At 33.4% G+C, this 21,008-nt stretch overlaps 1 long non-coding RNA gene and 1 pseudogene across 1 annotated transcript; one reads left to right on the top strand and one right to left on the bottom strand.

The window, feature by feature from the left end:
* Positions 1-286: 286 nt before the first annotated feature.
* LOC133178715 (uncharacterized) lies at positions 287-20,331 on the bottom strand. The gene is made up of 3 exons (XR_009720010.1): positions 20,163-20,331; positions 15,096-15,140; positions 287-402 (listed from the first exon to the last, which is right to left on the bottom strand). It is a non-coding gene; the product is annotated as an uncharacterized LOC133178715 (long non-coding RNA).
* Positions 1,369-4,049, top strand: LOC133178610 (uncharacterized; annotated as a pseudogene).
* Positions 20,332-21,008: the final 677 nt, after the last annotated feature.

Here is a 21,008-nt window from a genome sequence, read left to right as displayed (position 1 = left end):
CTTCTTAGCAATCTTCCATTTTTTTTAGCACTTTGGTCGGTGTGAGTGTGGAAAACGAAATCATAGGAAAAGGCTCTGCATTTTTAGCGATATGAATGTAACCAGTGAGTTAGGGTTTACGGAGGGAGAAAATACGTGTAGACGGTATGTATATATAAACCATTAATCTACGAATTCTCGATTCCTGTATATTACATGCAACATAAATGTAGCCATTTTTTGACATTTCTTTTTGATTTTGTATAACATAAAACTCGTTGAATAAAAAAAACATTTATTATGTTGAACAAGCTCAAGTTATAAGACATTTACAAATACACTGGGAGGATTTCCCTTGGTAAGCTCCATTTGGGCAGAATCCCCGAAGGTTTTAGGCAATAATGAGAGAAGACGAACCAAGTCCTTTCAAGAAAAAAAAATACATATTTTAAGGTGCACTGCTAAATGAAGAAATAAATATTGAATAAAAGTTATTAAAAAAAATATAAGCACTAGGTTAATGACAACAAAAGTTACAGTTTATTTACCAAAAAAATACCCCACTTATAAATATAGTTCATAATAACAGTTATTATTTTGATACTTTGATATACATGTGCATGTAGTATGTAAACAGGAAATGCTTATTCGGGTTTAACTTATATTCCGTGCCCAGATCTGCAATATCTGCGCAGTTTTGGCATTAGGATGTTTGATCTACATCATTTAACTCATACCTGACTCGCACAACTATTCTACTGATTACATTTACAGTAGTCTCACACCCACAAGAAATACTAGGGTTAGTCCTCGTATACTATATATATGAGTTGCGTCAAACGAAAATTGACCTTAGTGACATGAATGCAAAAAGTTCATTATAGCACTCAAAAAACATGACGTTTCGTCTGCATGTTTGCTGGAAAAAACATATGATGAGATTAACATGGGCAACATATAACGTTACATTTTGCTGATATGTTAATATTTACATTACCAATTATTTTTTCCTTAAGATTCTTTGCAAATATAGAAAAAGTTCATGTCCTCATGAACTACTATATCTCAATTGTGACGTCATAATACCATACTTGACGTCAAAACTAATGTTCAAACTCTTTTGCTTTAAAAATGGCATTGATCTTTAGATGACATAAATTGTGGCAAATTTTCAGAAAAATAATGTTAATATAAGATCTGATTTTAAGTTATGAGAATTCATGAGGTACATGAACTACAACGCTTCACGCCTGCATATTTATCATGAAGCGCTTCGTTAAATACGCCGGTGTGAAGCGTCGTAGTTCATGTACTCATGGATTCTCCAAAAATTAAATTCATTTCTTAAATATATCTGTCTGAAGAAAACTTGAGCATTATCTTATATACATGGATTTACAGGTAATCTATTTTATTGAGTTTAAACAATGTATAAAAGTAAAATACGCGCCTTTAAATATTGACGGTTCCTATGTAGGTCTACACGCAAAATGTACAATATTCATGTAATATACCCTTTCAAACAAAAATATATAATTTACCAAAGCTTTTTTAGACCCAGATAATTGAGGGTTATCAAAGCTTGTTCAAATGTCTAAATAATGTATATCTATCAGGGAATATTACATTAAAAGTTGTTTTCATGAGTAATTCGAAGCAGAGACGTAAAGTTTGCGCATATGCAAGGTTCCGTCACACTGTGTTCCTGATATAAACATATTGATGTTTTCTTAAGCGAAAGTCGCTTGATCAGTGCGTTTTAAATTAATATAATTGATGAGCACTTTAATTAAATTCAATAAACCTATTAGTTGCGGATCTTCCACGCCATAGATCAGCTGTAACCAGTGTATCATCTGATAATTAAAACAGCGATTTAGAAACAGAGGATTTGATTTCTAGTATCTATGTCTGTTACGAAGCTCAAAGAAAAAAAATACATGTTGAATGAAAAATATTACACTAATAAAACAACGAAGAGATGATAGTGCAGGGTAAGACAACGTTTTATGCAACGGGAACAATGCAGATTTTAAAAGAAAATGTTTCTACATCCTGTTCCTATGGAAAACACATGTCCCATTAGAGGAGGTTCTCAATGCAATGTTGATGTCAAATGAACTCTCAAGAAAGGAGAGGGACAAGTTTATAACGGGAAATCTTTCGTGTGTTGGGGATGGTCATAATACACGGCGTTAGAATAAAAAAAAAATATGCATACTACTATTTTAATTTTTAATTTTTTTTTATTTATTTATTTATTTATTTATTTATTTATTTATTTATTTATTTATTTTTTGCACGTTTACGGTGTCAGGACTACACGAAGAACATTGTTTTCCGACTGAATCAAAATTGATTTATTCCATGAATTCACAAGAACAAAAACAGTCGACCAAATAATGCGTCCAGCTTTGAAGAAATCAAGAATGCAGTTGATTATATCCAGAAGTATACAGAAGTGTTTGGTCTTCTTCAACCTTATATAAAGAACCAAGGGAATACATGTATTTTTTTTAATTTTATCTGGCAACAAGTCTTTACTGCATTACTCGTACGAAACATCATGTACTTGTCCAGAAACGAACAAAGGGCGTGTTGGTCTTACCACGTTCAAACTTCTTTGGAAGGACTGCTGTCTGCATATTAGGTACATGACTCCTTGTTCAGATCTTTGTCCAAAATGTGAAGAATGTCAGAGCAAATATCTCTTCAGCAGCTGGATTACAGGAGAAACAGGATCATCTGCAAGCTTTTACAAAACATTTGTCAATGATGGCACTGGAAATAGTTTGAAAGAAAATGAACTAATTTTGTTTTGTTCATTAGTTAATGCTTTAACGAAGTTGATTGATGTAAATTGACTACTGCAGGTCTATAATAATGTTGTTACGAATGCAAAGGAAGAAAATGGAATCACGTGAGAGGCCTACTGGACTCACGCCCTTGTTCTACCAACATTATCCATGGCTACTACACCTTCGACTTCTCCCAGCCTCTCTCCATCCGCCACCTTGGGAGACAAGAAGGGCAATCATACTTCCTTACGCCCCGCAAATTTCAAATGTTTGTGTTGTCACTGAAGGCAAGTATCGGCAAATGAATTACCTAATCGATAATGATCAAGGGATAGGGAAAAACGGAACAAACATTTAAGGTGCCAATGGTGTTATTTCAATGCTCCACCACTACCTCACAAACTACAGCTCAGTAGAAAAGACGTGCGTGATTCACTACGATAACTGCGCAGGTGAGGAGTTGTTTTTTTCTCAATATGCTGCATGATCGAGGTAAATCATCCTTTTTATGCATAAAATGCTGAAAATTTGAAAACGAGAAAAGGAAAAGTTACGTGCTAGGAAATCTGATGTGGCGAACAATTCTAGGCTTGCACATTGAAATAATGCTTTCCATCCAGGTACAATACAATGGCCGATGACTTGTTGATGCTGGTTTCGCTAACATTAAGAGGCTTTAGCACAGGATTGATGTTGACAGTCTCTCCAGTCTTGTTGATGTTGTTAGAAAGAATGCCAAATCCAACGCTCCCGTGACGTACATGAACGACGCTGGAGGACATAACTGGAAGTGATATGACCTGAAGTCCTTCACTAGCACATTTTTCACATCTGTCAAAGGCATCAGGAAGATGCGACACTTTAGATTTTCTTCATTAGATCTCTATATGCATATCTTCATAAACTATCATAGTTTTATTGATTGTTTTATAAATCTTAATAATTGATAGCAAATATTTTCTATGATACTAAAAAACAGTTTTATAAATGAATGTATTACATGTGCATTACTATTCATTTATGTTCTTCCACTTGATTGTTTGAATTAGTTTTATATACAGTAAAACTGTTTGTAAAATGTTGATGCTGATGGCATGGTAGGGAAATCCTGCTTTTGAAGTCCACTCGTAGCCCGGAGGATCTGAAATCAGGGGCAGTGATGCGAGATACAGTCTCCCTCCTGGTGCGATAACTTCAGAGAGACAGCGGTACTTGTTTTGCATGCTCCGTACCCTTCGTCGGCAAATCTCACAAGTACATTACATTTTTTAATGTTGAAGATTATAGCGATGATGCCGAAAAAAGGAAATTAATTTCATTGACTTTATATGTTCGAGTGTCAAGGTTTTTTTTATACCCGCACTTTCTAAAGAAAGTTCAGGTATATTGTTGTTACTCATGTCTGTCCGTCCGTCCGTCCGTCCGTCTGTCACACTCTTCTTTCTCAAACTCCTCTTACATTTTACACACTAGCCTAATCATCTTTTGGGAGATGTTTGGTGGTGTCATGTAGATGTGCAGTAAGGTTTCGGAATTTTCATTTTCACCCTGGGGGTCAAATGGGGGTCGAAAAATGACGTTTTTTATGCAAAAAGCCCCTGGTTCCCTGAACTCCTCTTACATTTTACACAGTAGCCTAATCATCTTTTGGGAGGTGGTTGATGGTGTCATGTAGATGTGCAGTAACTTTTCGGAATTTTCATTTTACCCTGGGGGTCAAATGGAGGTAGAAAAATGACGTTTTTTTATGCAAAAAGCCCCTGGTTCCCTGAACTCCTCTTACATTTTACACAGTAGCCTAATAATCTTTTGGAAGATGGTTGGTGGTGTCATGTAGATGTGCAGTTAGGTTTCAGAATTTTCATTTTCACCCTGGGGGTCAAATGGGGGTCGAAAAATGACGTTTTTATGCAAAAACCCCTTGGTTCCCTGAACTCCTCTTACATTTTACACAGTAGCCTAATTCTTTTGGGAGATGTTTAGTGGTGTCCTGTAGATGAGCAGTAAGGTTTCGGAATTTTTATTTTCACCCTGGGGGTCAAATGGGGTTCACTTTTTTTTCTTCTAAATATTTAACATGTTTAAACACCCTGGTTCCCAGAACTTCCCCTTAAATATATTATGCATTAGCCTTAAATCATGATCATTTGGAAGATGATTGGTTTTGTCATGTGGATGTGTAAAATGGTTTCAAAAATTGCATTTACATTTGGATGGCAAATAGGGGCAGGAAAAAAATGGCCCCTCCCTACCCCATAGGGTCATGATGTGTACAAACTTGAATCTACACTTCTTGAGAATGTTTCCATATTAATCATGCTCTTGTTGTTCCTGAAAAGAAGAATTTTGAAGATTTTTTCCCCTTTTATTCCTATATAAAACTTCTTGTGGCCTGACCCTACCCTTGGAGGTCATGATTTGAAAACTAGAAATATGTCCAAAGGACATGAATGCCCAGCCGAATGTATATTACTAATGCAACATGAAAATTTGTATGAGTGTATGAAGTTTGATGAGAATATCTTGAACAGTTTCTTTAAAATTGAAACTAAAATCTAAAAACAATTGGATATAGATGATAAATTCTCACCAAAATATGTATAAGTGCATGCTTACATAAAAATATCTTAAATTGTTTCTTTAAAACTAAGAAAAACACAAATTAAAGAGAAGGGAGGTCCAGGTCACAGGAAAGTGCAAGGTGAAAAGTTTTTGATGCAGTTGAATAGCTCTCAATAATACATATCAGCATACTAGGTTTGATAAAAATTCTGGAATGATTTATTTAAAACTGAGCTTAACACTTATTTAAGAAAAGAGAGGTCAAGGTCAAAGGAAAGGTTGAGGTCAAAATGTTGATGCAGTTGAAAAGCTAACATCAGTATGTATTTACTATTAGCATATGAAGTTCGATAAAAATATTTATGATTTATTTAAAACGTATATAAAAGTGAAGTCAAGGTCAAAGAAAAAGTCAATGTCAAAAAAGTTGATGATAATCATAGCTCTCAGCAGTATGTAAAGTCCCTGAAACGTTCTACTTTCCCATTTTTCCGTTCGCTCACCGTTCGTTCACCGTTCGTTCAGCGTGCGTTCACCGTTCGTTCACCGTGCGTTCACCGTTCGCTCTCCGTTCACAGTTTTGCGTTCACCGTTCACCGTGCGCTCGCGTTCACCGTTCACAAAGCGTTCAGCGTTCGCTCTTCGTTCCGTTCACTTTGCGTTCACCTTGCGTTCAGTGTTCACCTTTCGTTCAGTTTTGATTGTCATTCGGAACTCCGAAGTGAAAGGACTTATCTTTTTGTAGGTAAGGAGTTACAGGTTTTTTTTTTATTCAATAACTAACATATCGTGTTTGAAGAATCATTATTTAATGGGGGAAAATATCTACGATATATATATTTATTATTCTAACTTAGCTGTTCGGTTATTTATTAAATTACTCTGGAAAATAAATGTTGTTATAAGCACATTCTGTACCTATGTAGACCGATGCTGAAATATTAAATTTAACTAAGGGCAATGTGCAAATACTTCAAGCTCTGCAACAATTTGTTGTTTTGTTAAATTAAATGTTTATGATATAATTATCCAAGTAAAATAATTAGGCAGCAAAATTACGAAAATATTTATTTCTAACACCTTTTTTTTCAATTACTATAGAAAATATGATAGAACTAGTTCTGAGAGTTATACATAGTACTGCGGATATCCTGTTAATTTATTATCTTTGGAGCGAATGAAATTGATAGTGTGGTTAAAGGAAATATTTATTTAAAATGTAATACACTACAGAATTTTCTCTACTATAATATGTTAAGTTTATAGTTATAGAGAAAAAAATTCTTTCTTCACCGTAACTTTATATGTTTGCCATTCGATATGATTAATACCCCCCCCCCCCTTTCCCCCTAAATCGGTTACTTAGACAGTACTGTATTTCCAGAATATTTTAATTAACATTTTTTTAAAAAAAAGTTAAGGTCTTTTTTAGAACAAAAATTTCAGTCTCAAAACAAACATGCATCTAAAAAAAGTCACAAGACAATAGTAGTTCAAAATGTACACATGTCGGCGGTGGTATTTGAAATTGGCAGAGAGTATGTTTCAAATTCAAGTGTTAATGCCCAGTGTATTTTATTCATTTATTATCTAAATGTTGGAATCAAATCTAGAAATGATAAAAATAAATGTTATAACTTGTTGGAAATACTCGCACTTCGCCTTCGATGTGACGAAACTTTCACACCTGCACAGTGTCGAATGATTTTGATTGACAGCACAAGCACGTGGACTTCGACATATTACTTGAAGCAGGAAAATAAAAACGAGTATGACTGTCAAACAAATGGATATGATTTGTTGATAAAAAAAAGTTACTTTCACTGTCTGATATATTTAGAAAAAAAATTCAGAGTTTTTGTTTGATATAGGTACAAACATTTAGTAAAGCCTGAAAGGAGGGGGGGGGGCTAAAACGGAATATCTCTCTCTCTCTCTCTCTCTCTCTCTCTCTTTCTCATTTGTCTGTTTAATAAACACTATAACAGCATATTACTTAAATATCAAGTTCTGAAAATTGAATTTATAACAAATAATATGAATATGCATCTTTGTATTATCTTGTCCGAGTATAATCACGGCCATCTACAGATACATGTAGAAGTCTGCTCAATAAATCATCATGAAAAATAGAGAAGTGACACAATATATTATTGTATTAAACATTTAAAATACGAGCGTATAAATGCAAAACGTCCACTGACCTTTGTAATTATTATTTTTTTTTTCATTACTTTACACGAAATCGCATTGACACAGAGATATATGAATGGATGTTACAACCGCTTTAATTCATTCTGTAAGTCAGAAGTTTTCTCTGATTTGTTATCAAATGAGAATAAACATTTTTATTTTCCAACTAAAAAAACATCTTTTATACTTCAGCGTTCGGCAACAATTACAATGTTTTAATGCGATAAAAATCGTGTGATTAAAAACTTAATGTGCATGCATCGTCTTTCTTAGGACAATTTTGGAGAATTTATTTTATTGACTTATTTATTCATTCATTTATTGGTTTACCTATTTATTATTTATTTATTTATTATTATTATTATTATTATTTTGCACCTAACATTATAATACAATAAAATAGTTTCAATGCAAGGAAAAGATCAGAGGCATTCCGAATATATCGTTCATCTTGCGTTCACCGTTCGTTCACCGTTCACTTTGCGTTCGCGTTTGCGCTCCGTTCGCGTTCTGCGTTCGCTCACCGTTCACCGTTCACACATCGTTCACCAAGTTGCGTTCAGCGTTCACACATCGTTCACTCACCGTTCGCTCTGCGTTCGTTCAGCGTTCGTTCACCGTTCGTTCAGCGTTCGCTCACCGTTCAAGTGGGAAAGTAGAACGTTTCAGGGACTGTATCAGCATATGAAGTTTGATAAATATATCTTGAATTGTTTATTCAAAACTGATCTAGACACTAATTTAAGAAAAGTGAGGTCAAGGTCAAGGTCAAAAAGGTTGATCCAGTTGAAAAGCTTACATCAGTATGTATCAGCATATGAAGTTTTATTACAGTAATTTGAATGATTTCATTAAAACTAAGCTAAACACTAATTTAAAGAAAAGTGAAGTCAAGGTCAAAGAAAAGGTCAAGGTAAAAAAATGTTGATGCAGTTGCATAGCTCTTATCAATATCTATCAGCATATGAAGTTTGGATGGTTTCTTTGAAACTGAGCTTTGAACTGAGCTAAAAGCAAAGTGCGACAGAAGGACAGACGGAAGGATGGAAAGACGGAAGACGGACATGACAAACACTATATGCCTCAGCCATATTCATGGTGGGGCATATAAAACTTGAAACTACACTATATGAGGATGTTTCCATATCAAAATGACTAGCAAGCAAATTCAAAGAATTGTGGTCCCCTGCTTTCCATGTCCTAGTGGATGGGATGCCATTATTTATGACATATTGTTTCAAATATGCACGCCCTATCATATGTCATTCAAAAGTAATCACCAAAGTTAAATTTTTTGAAAAATAGGTAAAACACCAACGTCAAGGGGTAAAAAATCATAGCATGCTCGGAAACACCTTGTTACAGGTAATGTACATGTCAAATATGAAAGTCCTATCTCTTCTCAATCAAAAGTTATAAGGAAATATAACATTTTTGAAAAGTAGGTTAAACTTCAAGGTCAATGTCACAGAGTCAAAAGTCATGATATATTTAGAAAGGTCTTGTCACAGGTAATATACATGTATAATATGAATGCCCTATCTTTTCTCTTTCAAAATGATCAATTTAAAATAATGTTAATTTTTTTGAAAAGTAGGTCAAACTTCAAGGTCATGGTCATGGGTTCAAAGGTCATTGTATATTTAGAAAATTCTTGTAGGTTATGTACATATGAAATATGAAAGTCCTATCTCTTATTATTCAAAAGTTATGACCAAGGTTAAATTGATTGTGACAGATGAAAAGACTGACAAACAGACAGACTGACAGACAGATGAGAATTAATGTCCCCTAGGTCCCTTTCGCGAAAACGGGGGACAATAATGCCCTTGCTGTTCTTGAGAACAAGATTTATGATGGAAAAAATCCCCTACATTTTTCTATGTAAATTGTTGGATCCCCATATGTGGCCCCACCCTACCCCAGTGGGTCATAATTTGAACAAATTTGAATCTACACGAAGTCTATGTAAAAGAAAGTTTCAACTTTTTGGGCCCAGTCAGTGGTTCTTGATAAGACTTTTTTAAATGATACCACCAAATTTTCACTAGTTCTTGATTATCTCCCCTTGAAAGAGTGTGTGGCCCTTCATTTGAACAATCTTGAATCCCCTTTACCCGAAGATGCTCAATCTCCTTTGCAGAGTTGTCGTTCGTTACTCTCTCAGACACCTCTGCAATGGGCTCGCATCAAGATTTTCGACATAACGTAAAAAACATAACATTTCAAGGATTATTTCAAATTAAACTAATAGTTTTACATCTAATTAGTAAATATCTATCTTTATGGACTATCATTAGCTCAGACATTCAATTATAATGAATTAATACAAACGCACTATTTCTCGTGCTTATCACAGTGATATAGGCAAGCCAACGACAGAGGTGAATGTATGAGCCGATGGTAGAGAGTGGAAGGTGCTTTGTGGCAAGGTTGGTTAAAATTGGCCCAGTGGTTCTAGTGAAGAAGACAGAAATGTGAAAAGTTTACAGACGGACAGATGGATGACAGACAAAATGTGGTCAGAAAACCTCAAGTGAGCTAAAAACTTATGATCACAAGTACTTGAAAAGAGTTACAGTATTTGAAAAGCAGTTTCTTTTTCATGCATTGTTTTAAGAAGCTGAAAATGTATGACTTGTATCCATGTTGAAAAAACTGCACATTTTAGAAAATAGTATGATAAAAAAATAATAGCAAAATAAGCTAAAGTGGTATAGCTAATTCAACCACAGAGCTTAGGCTAAGTCAATTTTAAGATGCAACCTTTTCAACTCTTAATCATTCTTTAAATATTTATATCATCATTTCTGATTCAAGGGAGAACTAGAGATATGACTAGAAGTATATCTGTTGACTAATAAACATGTACATGTATATTGTGTTTTTTAAGCCATTTGTTTGTTTGTTGTTAAATGTCCCTCTTGGGAATTTTTCACTCATATGGAGAAACCACCACTTAAAAAATAATGAAGACGTACTAGTCGGATTAGAGGTTAATATTCATTTTAGGAGTTTTCAACAATTAAGACGTAAAGAGATAACTCCTTCCCCTCGCCCCTTCCCCTTCCCAGACCCCTGTTTGTTCATGTATGCAAGCTAATACTTTGTTTTGACATAAAAAATGTGAATATATACAAATAGTGTAATGGTCCATCTCTTTGAATGATTTTCATTCCTAATTCTAGGAGGATACATGGGTTGACCCAAATTATTGAATGAAATGTCAAGCAATCTTATCATTGATGCACTTTTATTTAATTTGATGTAGTCATATTGTGAACATTTCCAGTTCATTAAGAGAGTGGTTATGAGAGCGGCTAGGGAGATTGTCCCCCCCCCCCCCAGGAATTTGCAGAGTTTTTTAAATAGGACTATGATTATACTGATTTACAGAAGCAAATTAAAAAATGACTGCCCCCCCCCCTCCATAAAAAACGGACCCCACCATCATTGTTTTTATTTTGTTTGTGTGTTTTTGTTTTTGTTTGTTTTGTTTTGTTTTATTTTTGCTTCACAGGAAATTCTGGGCTGGAATTTTTTTTGACTGAGGTGTGCCCCCCCCCCCCCAAAAAAAAAAAAATTCCTGGATTTTTGCATGTAATTGAATGTAATGTCAACAACGGGAGATAACTCTTCAGATTGTGAAATTCGTCTACTATGGCATCCGATGATCTTTGATCCTTTTTAAATTTAACCTAACCATTTGCATTTCGGTTTATTTTACCCCAGTCTATACTTAAATTTGTACTTACTGACTGTCATATGTCCTGTCAACTTCATGAAATATAATCCAATTAAAACACAAAATGAATTAATTCCTACTGATATACATGTAATGATGTTTTCACCACACTGCACCATGTGTAATCATTCGGCACACCTCGGCCGATTCGTACCTTATCTAACGTTCTAACGTTTGATGAAGGTGACGGAATCAGCCAAGGTTTGCCGAATGCATGTGCAATCTAAAAATGATAATGGTAAAACTAGTACTAGTAGGGTGACGCAAGCCCAATGTGATGAAGAAATTTTCAAAAAGGTGTTCACATACATGTACAGTACAAGAACAAATTTTAAATTATCATAACAAACGATGTTTTTAACATAACTTTGCCATCTAGGCCTATTTCCAAAAACAGGCAAATTGTGTGTGTGGGGGGGGGGGGGGATTGATTGGGTATGGCTTTTCAAGATGGTTTTTGCCTAATTAAATACTAAAAAAATGTTTACACATTTTGATAAATTCATTAAAAACGCTTTGTACTAAAATAATATTATTTGTTGTTGAGAAAATAAATTTAAAAAGTTCAATTATGGGCCAAAAATTTATATCCCCCTTTTATCAAAACCTAATTTACATCATTAATTAAATTCTGTTATTTCAGACTGGTAATGAATTAAGTAAAGGAAATACCTATAAGAGGCTCACAGGTCACATGGTCACCTGAGCATTTTATGCTCGATTTGACAAATACATGTACATGTACTGTGTAAATTATCGAATTATTTTGGCTTTTTCCTTGGTAGGCCCAATATGAAGGAGTGTGCATTCAGAGGCAAACACCTTAGTGCGGGTATTACTGTCTCATGACAGCATCTAGTTTTAATTTGCATAAACAAACGAGGGCACTTTTGATTGGCATTCGTCAGGAATCTAGGTGTACTTGAAAAGTTATAATTCCAATGATCTGCCACATGATATTTAAGCATTCTTTAGGTTTATCAGGTTTCTGTGAAAAAAAGGAAATATATTTCCGATATTGTTTTTTGATTTCCTTAAACATAACTTGAATATTGGCTAGATGAGTCCTTTGGTACAAACTGGTACATTTTTAAACACATTTTTTTCCCTAAAAAATCTATTTCTGGGTCATCGCTCTATGATTTTAAAACGTTTGTTGAGTGTATTTTAATTCAGAGATACAAACAAACATCTGTAGAAAGTGAAGAGAAGACCCAGAGACCATAAAAAATGAATTTTTTTTCCAAAAACAAAAAAAAAAATCGAATGTATAAATGCGATGCTTCATTGTCGTTTCAAAAAATATATATATTTTATGCATAGCGATGATAGCTCCGTAGAATGCATTACCCGATCAGTGCAACCGGACTCTATTTTTTGGATCTTCAAATGAAGCGTTAATGATTTAAAAAAAAATACAGTCAATTCCTTTGTCAAATTTGATTTTATGTACTGATTCATTTTAAAACGTAAAATAGATATATTTTGGTTCCGCTCTATTGAGAGCGAAAGCATTTCTTCCAACCTACTATTTTAATATCGACATGTAATTGCATTTAACTATAACCTACTATCTTACATATGTTCATTATTTAAGTAAAGCGTTACTATGTTATAGTGATTATTAAGATAATCGGACTTAAACATTACAATTTGACAAGGTTTTTCAAACTAAATGAAACATTTTCCTGTCAGTGTAACTTTGTATAGTTTTCCAGTTGTGAAATTATTTTCATTAAGCAAACGTTATCACTTTATAAACCTCAATAATTTTACACTTAAGTTATTAATGTACTAGAATTGCGAAAAATCTACTAAAAATTATTAAACATTTTAAATACCTTAAGTAAAATTGTACTTCTACATACATAAATGTTGTTGTTTTCTTTATAAAGACAATCCCATGGCAAGAAGTTATCTTGTAATCCTTGCTTTCATTTCATTTTAGATTTTTTATAAGGTCAAGTTAAGTATTAAACGAAATATTTGGTATCAAATTATTCAGAAGGAATGGTTCTTTCAGAATCCATCGAAAACCAATTTTCGGTAAAAGCTAGTTTTAATTTATCCATGAAATGACCCAGTACATATACCAATTAATTGATCGAGTCACAGTGTCCTATAAAGACATCAATATAAAGTAGATAATAAGTGTTTTCATTTTCTATTATCAAGTTCCCTCTGATAGTCTAGGTTTTAAAAAAAACTGGCTTTGTCAAATTGCAATGTTCTTGAACTTTGATAAAGATCTGTGCATTTAAGCACCCTCAGCAAAGAATTAAAATACGAGCCCTACCCGCGATCTAACACATAAAAAATGGATTACATATTGCAAATGTATCACCTTCTGAACAAGTGCTTTCAGTATATAATAAAACATATTAGACCAGAGGATGGGGGCTATAAAATACATTGAAAAACAGCTTAAAGTTTTTATCATTTTTAAGAGATTTTATAGATTTGAGGATAATGACATAATTTACATTTTCATAGACATTCAGTCATGAAGAGTCCAATAGAAAATTAAATTTTTAATTTCCACTAAAGCTCAGCATTTTTGATTTTTCAGAAATTCACAGGGCCAAAAAAGGTCCAAATTGGACCTTGTTCTTGGTCTGGTAGGTCCCGCTTGACGCAACTCATATTTGACTGATTCTTGGTTTTCTTAGAACTTTGGGTTTTGTCAAAATAATATATATATATATATATATATATATATATATATATATATATATATATATATATATATATATATATATATATATATATATATATATATATATATATATATATATATATATAATGTGTGTGTGTGTGTGTGGGAAGGTGGGTGTGCGTGTGGGAAGGTGGGTGTGTATGTGTGGGTGTGTGGGTGGATGTTGGTGGGTGTGATTTTTGCAGTTCAGCGTCATTTTCATCTACTTAGTACTGATGCATATTGTATGATTTTTTTCTTAATTTTTAATTGATTATAGGAAAATGATAAGCCAGGTAAGAATGTGGCATGAACCAGGGCCGTCCTGGAAACAGGTAGTCATTCATTTGTTACTTTTCTTTACTCGTAATTCCGTCCTTTAAGTAAATCACACATCGCCACAGTATAACAAACTGACTAGACGTGCCCTACGGTGGTCTGGCTTCGTTCAAAATTCAAAATGTAAAAGTGTAAATAAATAGGATTCAGTAGCGTAATAGTAGTGCTAGATTTTAATGTTTTCATTTGTTTTGTTCTTTTCAACCTTTACTATGTCCCGAGGAAGTGACAGGGCGTCCCGAAAATTTGACAAGAGTTCACCTATGAATTTGCCTAGAAGCGGGAATCCAATCATACAACAATTACAAAAGCACATATCACTCAGTTTCCTGAAGTTTAATTTTATAGAGCAAATGCATTTTCATTCTTTGTAAAGTAGGACATCTTAAAGTAGAATTGAATTTTAAAACCTTTTTCAAGTAACCTTAAGGGACGAAAAAAGGGTAGGAAATTACCAATTGAAAGAGTCAAGCGACTTAAAAAACACAAAAGTATATTGTTACGCCATCATGACATGCAGAGCTCGATTCAATTCGCTTTAAGCGAAAGTCGTAAATATTATGTTAGACAACAAAATAAGTGAATAAAATCTTTCATTCTTTTCCTGAATAAAATTTTTGATTATCATCCAGGAAAAAAAAAAGGAAACAAAAACAAAATGTGACAGAATTTGATACCAAAAAATAAATAAATAAATAAATAAAGTTAATGAGTCATTTCTTTGATACAAAAAAAAAATTCAAGAAATTGATTTTTTTTTTCAGGAAACCTAAAAAAAACTCACCAAATTTCCTCTTTAGTTTTGCATCTAATTCTCCCTCTGTGTTTTCTAAAATAGAAGCAATTCAATGAAACTTAAATACAAATATTCGTATAAGTTTTCACTTAATGAGTCTTTATATATTTCACTAATTCCCAAAATGGTTCTTCTGATCAAAACAAATCGTATTCAAGTTTCAAAAAAAGGAGTACAGCTTCAAGTTATGATACACTGTAGAAATATAATAGAGGGGCTGCTTACTCGTATGTATCTCGTATCTTCTATATCTTGTAAATATATATATATATATATATATATATATATATATATATATATATATATATATATATATATATATATATATATATATATATATATATATATATATATATATATATATATATATATATATAAAATGATGCATATGGAGACAGATTGTAGATTGTACTTTTGAAAGCTGTAAAGCTAAAATTGTACCATGCATCAATCATTGCCAAACTCTCTCACTCTCACTCAAGGAGTAGTTAGAATTTGATGATTGAATATACATGTACTTTTTGATTTGTATCTTCACTTTTACTTTTTTTTTTTTTTTTTTTTGGTTCAATTGAAAAATAAAATCAAGCAAGATTTATTTGTAAAAAGTATGCATAGACTTAGCAATATGGCATAATATAGAAATATTAGCCTGTGTACAGGAAGATGTGTTAAAAATTGAAAATAAATTTTATTGACGTTATCAAACAACTAGTTGAAGGTCAAGCTAGGCACTTTGACTTGCATATGCAACTAATTAGCACATATAACTTTCGTAAAATAGTAAGTTTTGATATAATTTGTTTTTATCTACTATACGATACCTGTACACGTTTTGGATTGTTGTCTTAAGAAAATAGTAGCAATAGTAGCATTTATCTACGAACATTATGGACAACCCTCGTTTGTTCAATAACGTGTTTTGTAGTAATTTCATGGGATTTTCTTTCTTAGTATCAATTTGTTACATATGTATTATTTAATTTTTATTTTTTTTTTTTATCTATTTTGCAAAATGACAATGTTAATCACGATTGAAAGATGTAGTCAATAATAAAGGACATAAATTCCTTAATTAATTAAGTTAAAGGTTAAGTTCAGTTTTTGTGTCTTTAATCACAAAAAAAAATCATACATGCCAATGCAAAGCACAACAGCAACCACAGGTGTTCGTACGATACATGTATTTGTCTTCATACCTTACACTCTAAGATATATTTTACAGTGTAGTTTTGTAGTATAGGCGTGGTCAAAAACAAAGATTGATTGATTGATTGATTGTTTGTTGTTTTACGTCCCATTCGAGAATTTTTCTCTCATATAGAGACGTCACCATATACCGGTGAAGGGCTTCAAATTTTGACATTTACTCGGCACTTACGGCCATTGAGCAGTGAGGGATCTTTATCGTGCCAACGCCTGTCGTGACACGAGGCCTCGGTTTTTAAGCTCTCATCCGAAGGACCCGCAACTTTCACTTCAAAGTGCCGAGCGCATGGCGAAGGAACAGTTGCTACCCATTTTTTATCGACTTAGGTCAGTCGCGGTCAAGATTCGAACTCACGACCTCCCGATCACGGAGCGAGCGCTCTACCGACTGAGCTACCGTAAACGGTCCAAAAACAAAGAAGACAGGTTGATAAAGATCGACAATTCGAAATCTCCACATGAACAAGTGTGGCTCTTGTCGGGTTAAAAGATCTGCAGTATCCGATCTACTCACTATATTCTTTGTCGTCATGAAAAGTAGTTTATCACCCGTGGTTATTGCAAGTAGTAAATTGTGTCTTAAAAAGGGAGTTGTTGCAATTGTTCTTACCAAACCTATTATCAAATGCCATATCTTTTATTGTTTAGATTGCTCCCGGTGAAGGATTTCGAAAAACGGTATATATATATATATATATATATATATATATATATATATATATATATATATATATATATATATATATATATATATATATATATATATATATATATATATATATATTCATTCGAAATTAGACATATTTGAATTGAAAAGTAAAAAAAAAAACGCCCGGAAGGAGTCAGCAGGTATATATGTTGTTACAATTTTTTTTCTACTCTTTCTATAGCTAAAAACTACAAACATGTAAAAACTACAAACATGCACCACCAACTGGTAAACGGACACGTAGACAATGCATCATATGAACATAAGCCATATTGACAATCCAAAAAGCGGATAGATTTTTTTGTTAATTAAATAAGCATAGAATTACATTCTTATGTATGCAGGACTCTTAATGTGTATCATAAAGAAATCAAAGGAAAGAAGACGGTAACAAATATTTATATTTTTAAAATGTCAGTTTGGCAATTGGGGTTTTCATTGTATAGTACTTCAAACATATCAATCTTATTTAGAAACTGATCTTGAAAAAATGTATGGGTCAAGCTCTGACACTCCTGTATATGACCAATCTACACAGTCCATATAAAATACTACACGGAGTACAACTGTTAAGTCAGGTTCTTTTCCAAGTGAGCCAAGGAGTTCTAAACAAAGACAACCACCATTCATTCAAACACAGGGCCAAAAATTTAGTCTCCCTGAACTGAAATTAAGCTCCATGAAAAGTCAAAATTTTATTTCTCAATTATTTCCAGTAATTGCAGAGGCAATAAAACCATCCATTGAACAAGCTGTGAAGGCAGTCTTCAGTTCTTCAACTGACATCATCAAAAACCAGGCAGAAACAATATCTAAACAAAACAAAGAAATTGAAGATCTATCAACAAGAGTTAAAGGTTATGAAAAAAAAATTCTGAACCGCAGTGTCAAATATGGAACTTAGAGGACATAGTTGATGATCTCGAACAATATGGTAGAAGAAATTCTCTGAGATTTCACAACTGCCCGGCACCAGGAGAAGGAGCAGATACAGATATTAGTGTCATCGATATCTGTAAACATCATCAAGCAATCGAACTCAAAGATGATGATATCTTCAGATCACATCCAATAGGTAAACCCAACAAGGATGGTCACATACAAATTATTTGTCGTTTCAAGAACTGGAAGATAAAAAAACAAAATTTATGTTTTCTTATTAAAATTTCTTATGTCGATACGATATATCCAGGTGAACTTGAGATAAAAGATACCACAGAGTCTGACACATCTGTTTCATTTTTGGATATTTTACTTGAAAAAGACGTTAATGGTAATCTAACAACCAAGCTTTATGATAAACGTGATGACTTTAACTTTTCAATCGTCAACTTCCCTTACTTATGCAGCAATATACCTTCATCACCTGCATACGGGGTATATATCTCTCAGTTGATTCGATACGCAAGAGCATATTGACAAATAAGTTGATGAAACAAGAATATCAGCTGTCTCGTTTAAAGTCATCATTTCGTAAGTTCTATGGTCGATACAATGACCTTGTCAGCAAATACAATTTATCATTGAGTCAAATGCTGACTGACGGTTTTCATACTAATTGTTAGGCCATTGTTTACACACTGAATTGTCGACGGATTTTTCCGTTGTTTCCCGATCGTGACAGGGGGCGCGCGGCGGGTGTGACCGGTCGGCGGTGGATGCTCGCTCCTCCATGGCACCTGATCCCACCTCTGATGTTTGGAGGTCCGTGTTTGCTCTGCTCCTATTTTGTATTGTGTGATGGACTTTTTAGCTTGAATACTGTTCGTTATCTCCATATATTTCATGCAGCAAAACGAAACCTGAAGAACTCCGGCATCTTTATTACCGAAGACCTGACCAGATACAGACAGGCCATAGTAAAATAACTTGAAAATGCCAAACGAGCCGAAAGAGTGCATTCATTCTGGACTAGTGACGGTAGAATTTTCACAAAGCTCTCTGATAAAGGTCACAAATACCTAATCCGATCTATTAAAGAGTTGCACGAACTTGCTCCACCTCAGTGGACAACATCTGACCCAGAAGCTGAAACACCCGATAACCAGTATTAGCGACTTCACTATCGACTTGCGATTAAAATGTGTCTAAAATAGTTTACCATGGTTACTGACTTCAGCTCTCATTAATGAAAACTAAATAAGAATACCTAAAATAAAGTATGAATTCACTACACGGTAACAGTTTGAAATTAAAAAAAAAAAACCCTTCTCTCTCCTTTCATTATTACAGTATGACCACTGTTTTTTGGAACGCCGTGTATATAGTTTTCATACTGTTTATATTCAACAATTCTGCCCCTACGCATCTTCTTTTGTTTAGTGACACACATTTGTCACTTTTGTTATCCTTGTTTACACTTTTTATTTTCACTTTGTTTCCTTTATCTTGGTATATACGCTTTTGTTTTTTGTTTTTGCTTTATTATTATTTTTACTCCTTATTTTGTTGTCACAGTTTATCCAACATGAATTCAAATGATTTTGATATTTGTTATAATATTTGCTTGCGGCTCTTACAATCAAATTTCTTCATTTGTTCAAATTTTTTTACCAATGGCAGGTAAAACAGTGTCACAATATCGAGCTGCAATAGGAATTTATTACTCAAAAACCAGATGCACAGTAAATTCAATGCTACGTTATATACTCTGTATCTTTGATTTTAGAAATGTACTTTTGTATCTATTACAGGTGTATAACTATTACTTTCAAATGTTCAAATGTATAGCCAACCAGAATATGAAAAGCTCTATTCATGTATATTTTTGCTTGTAAATTATTCATCTACTATTATTATTGTCTTGCAACATTGAACCAACCCTGGTCCGAATGGTGTTCCTATTCATATTTTAGATATTTTCACCTTAACATTAGGAGTATTAGAAACAAAATAGAAAGCTTAACCTCTTATGTAACTGACTTCGATATCCTATGCTTTACAGAAACACACTTGGACGCAAGAGTAAGTAATTGCGAAATTTCAATTGAGGGATTTAATACACTATTTCGAAAAGATAGGAATTCGCACGGAGGAGGAATTCTTGTTTATATATCTGAATCTCTTCGAGCCATTAGACGCGATGACCTTGAACCCACTTTAATAGAATGTATCTGGTTAGATGTGTGTGTACCTACTTGTAATTTTTTTCTGTGCTGTGTATACCGTCCACCAAATAGAAACAAATCCTTTTGGAATAATCTTATGTGGTCTATAGAAAGAGCTTCTGATATTTCCAGTAAAATAATTTTAGTTAGAGACCTTAATGTAGATTTCTTTAACATTCCTAGAACACACATCATGAATGAAATTCTGTTAAAATACAATCTCACAAACACTATCCACGAATCCACTCGTATCACGAGCTCATCGAATGCACTTATTGACCCAAATCTAGTCAATCCAGGTATTTCAGTTCTTCACTCAGGCGTGTTACACACAGACAGTGCAATAAGCGATCACAAAGGGACATATATTTTTCTTAAATCAAGCGTTAATCTAGACCAATCTGATGAACGTAAAGTGTGGGTATATAAAAATGCGGACATAGACAAACTAAATTTACTTATTGAAAATACCGACTGGGCAAACCTCATTTGTAATGCACAAAATGTTAATCAGGCAACTGAAAACTTCTCTTTGGCATTCATGAATATAGTTAGACAATGTATACCTGAAAAATCTGTTATTATACGGCCGACAGATAAACCATGGTTTGATTCTGCATTGCGCAAAACTCTTCGTATAAAAAATAGACTTAAACGAAAAGCCCCAAAAAAGCAAAAAAGACTCTGATTGGACAAATTTTAAACAAGTGAGAAATGAGTTTAACAATATGAAAAAACATGCAATTGAAAATTACAACAATAATCTAGAATTACATCTTACTGACGCTAGTAAAAACAACTCGAAAATATACTGGAAATTATTGGAGGATGTTTTTAAAACCAAAGTTACCTCTGATATTCCACCATTACAATATA

The sequence above is a fragment of the Saccostrea echinata genome, unplaced genomic scaffold (assembly GCF_033153115.1).
Source record: "Saccostrea echinata isolate AGI-Se365-2 ecotype Australia unplaced genomic scaffold, CSIRO_AGI_Sech_v1 ptg000003l, whole genome shotgun sequence".
NCBI lineage: Eukaryota > Metazoa > Mollusca > Bivalvia > Ostreida > Ostreidae > Saccostrea > Saccostrea echinata.
This window is presented reverse-complemented; position numbering and strand designations above follow the sequence as displayed.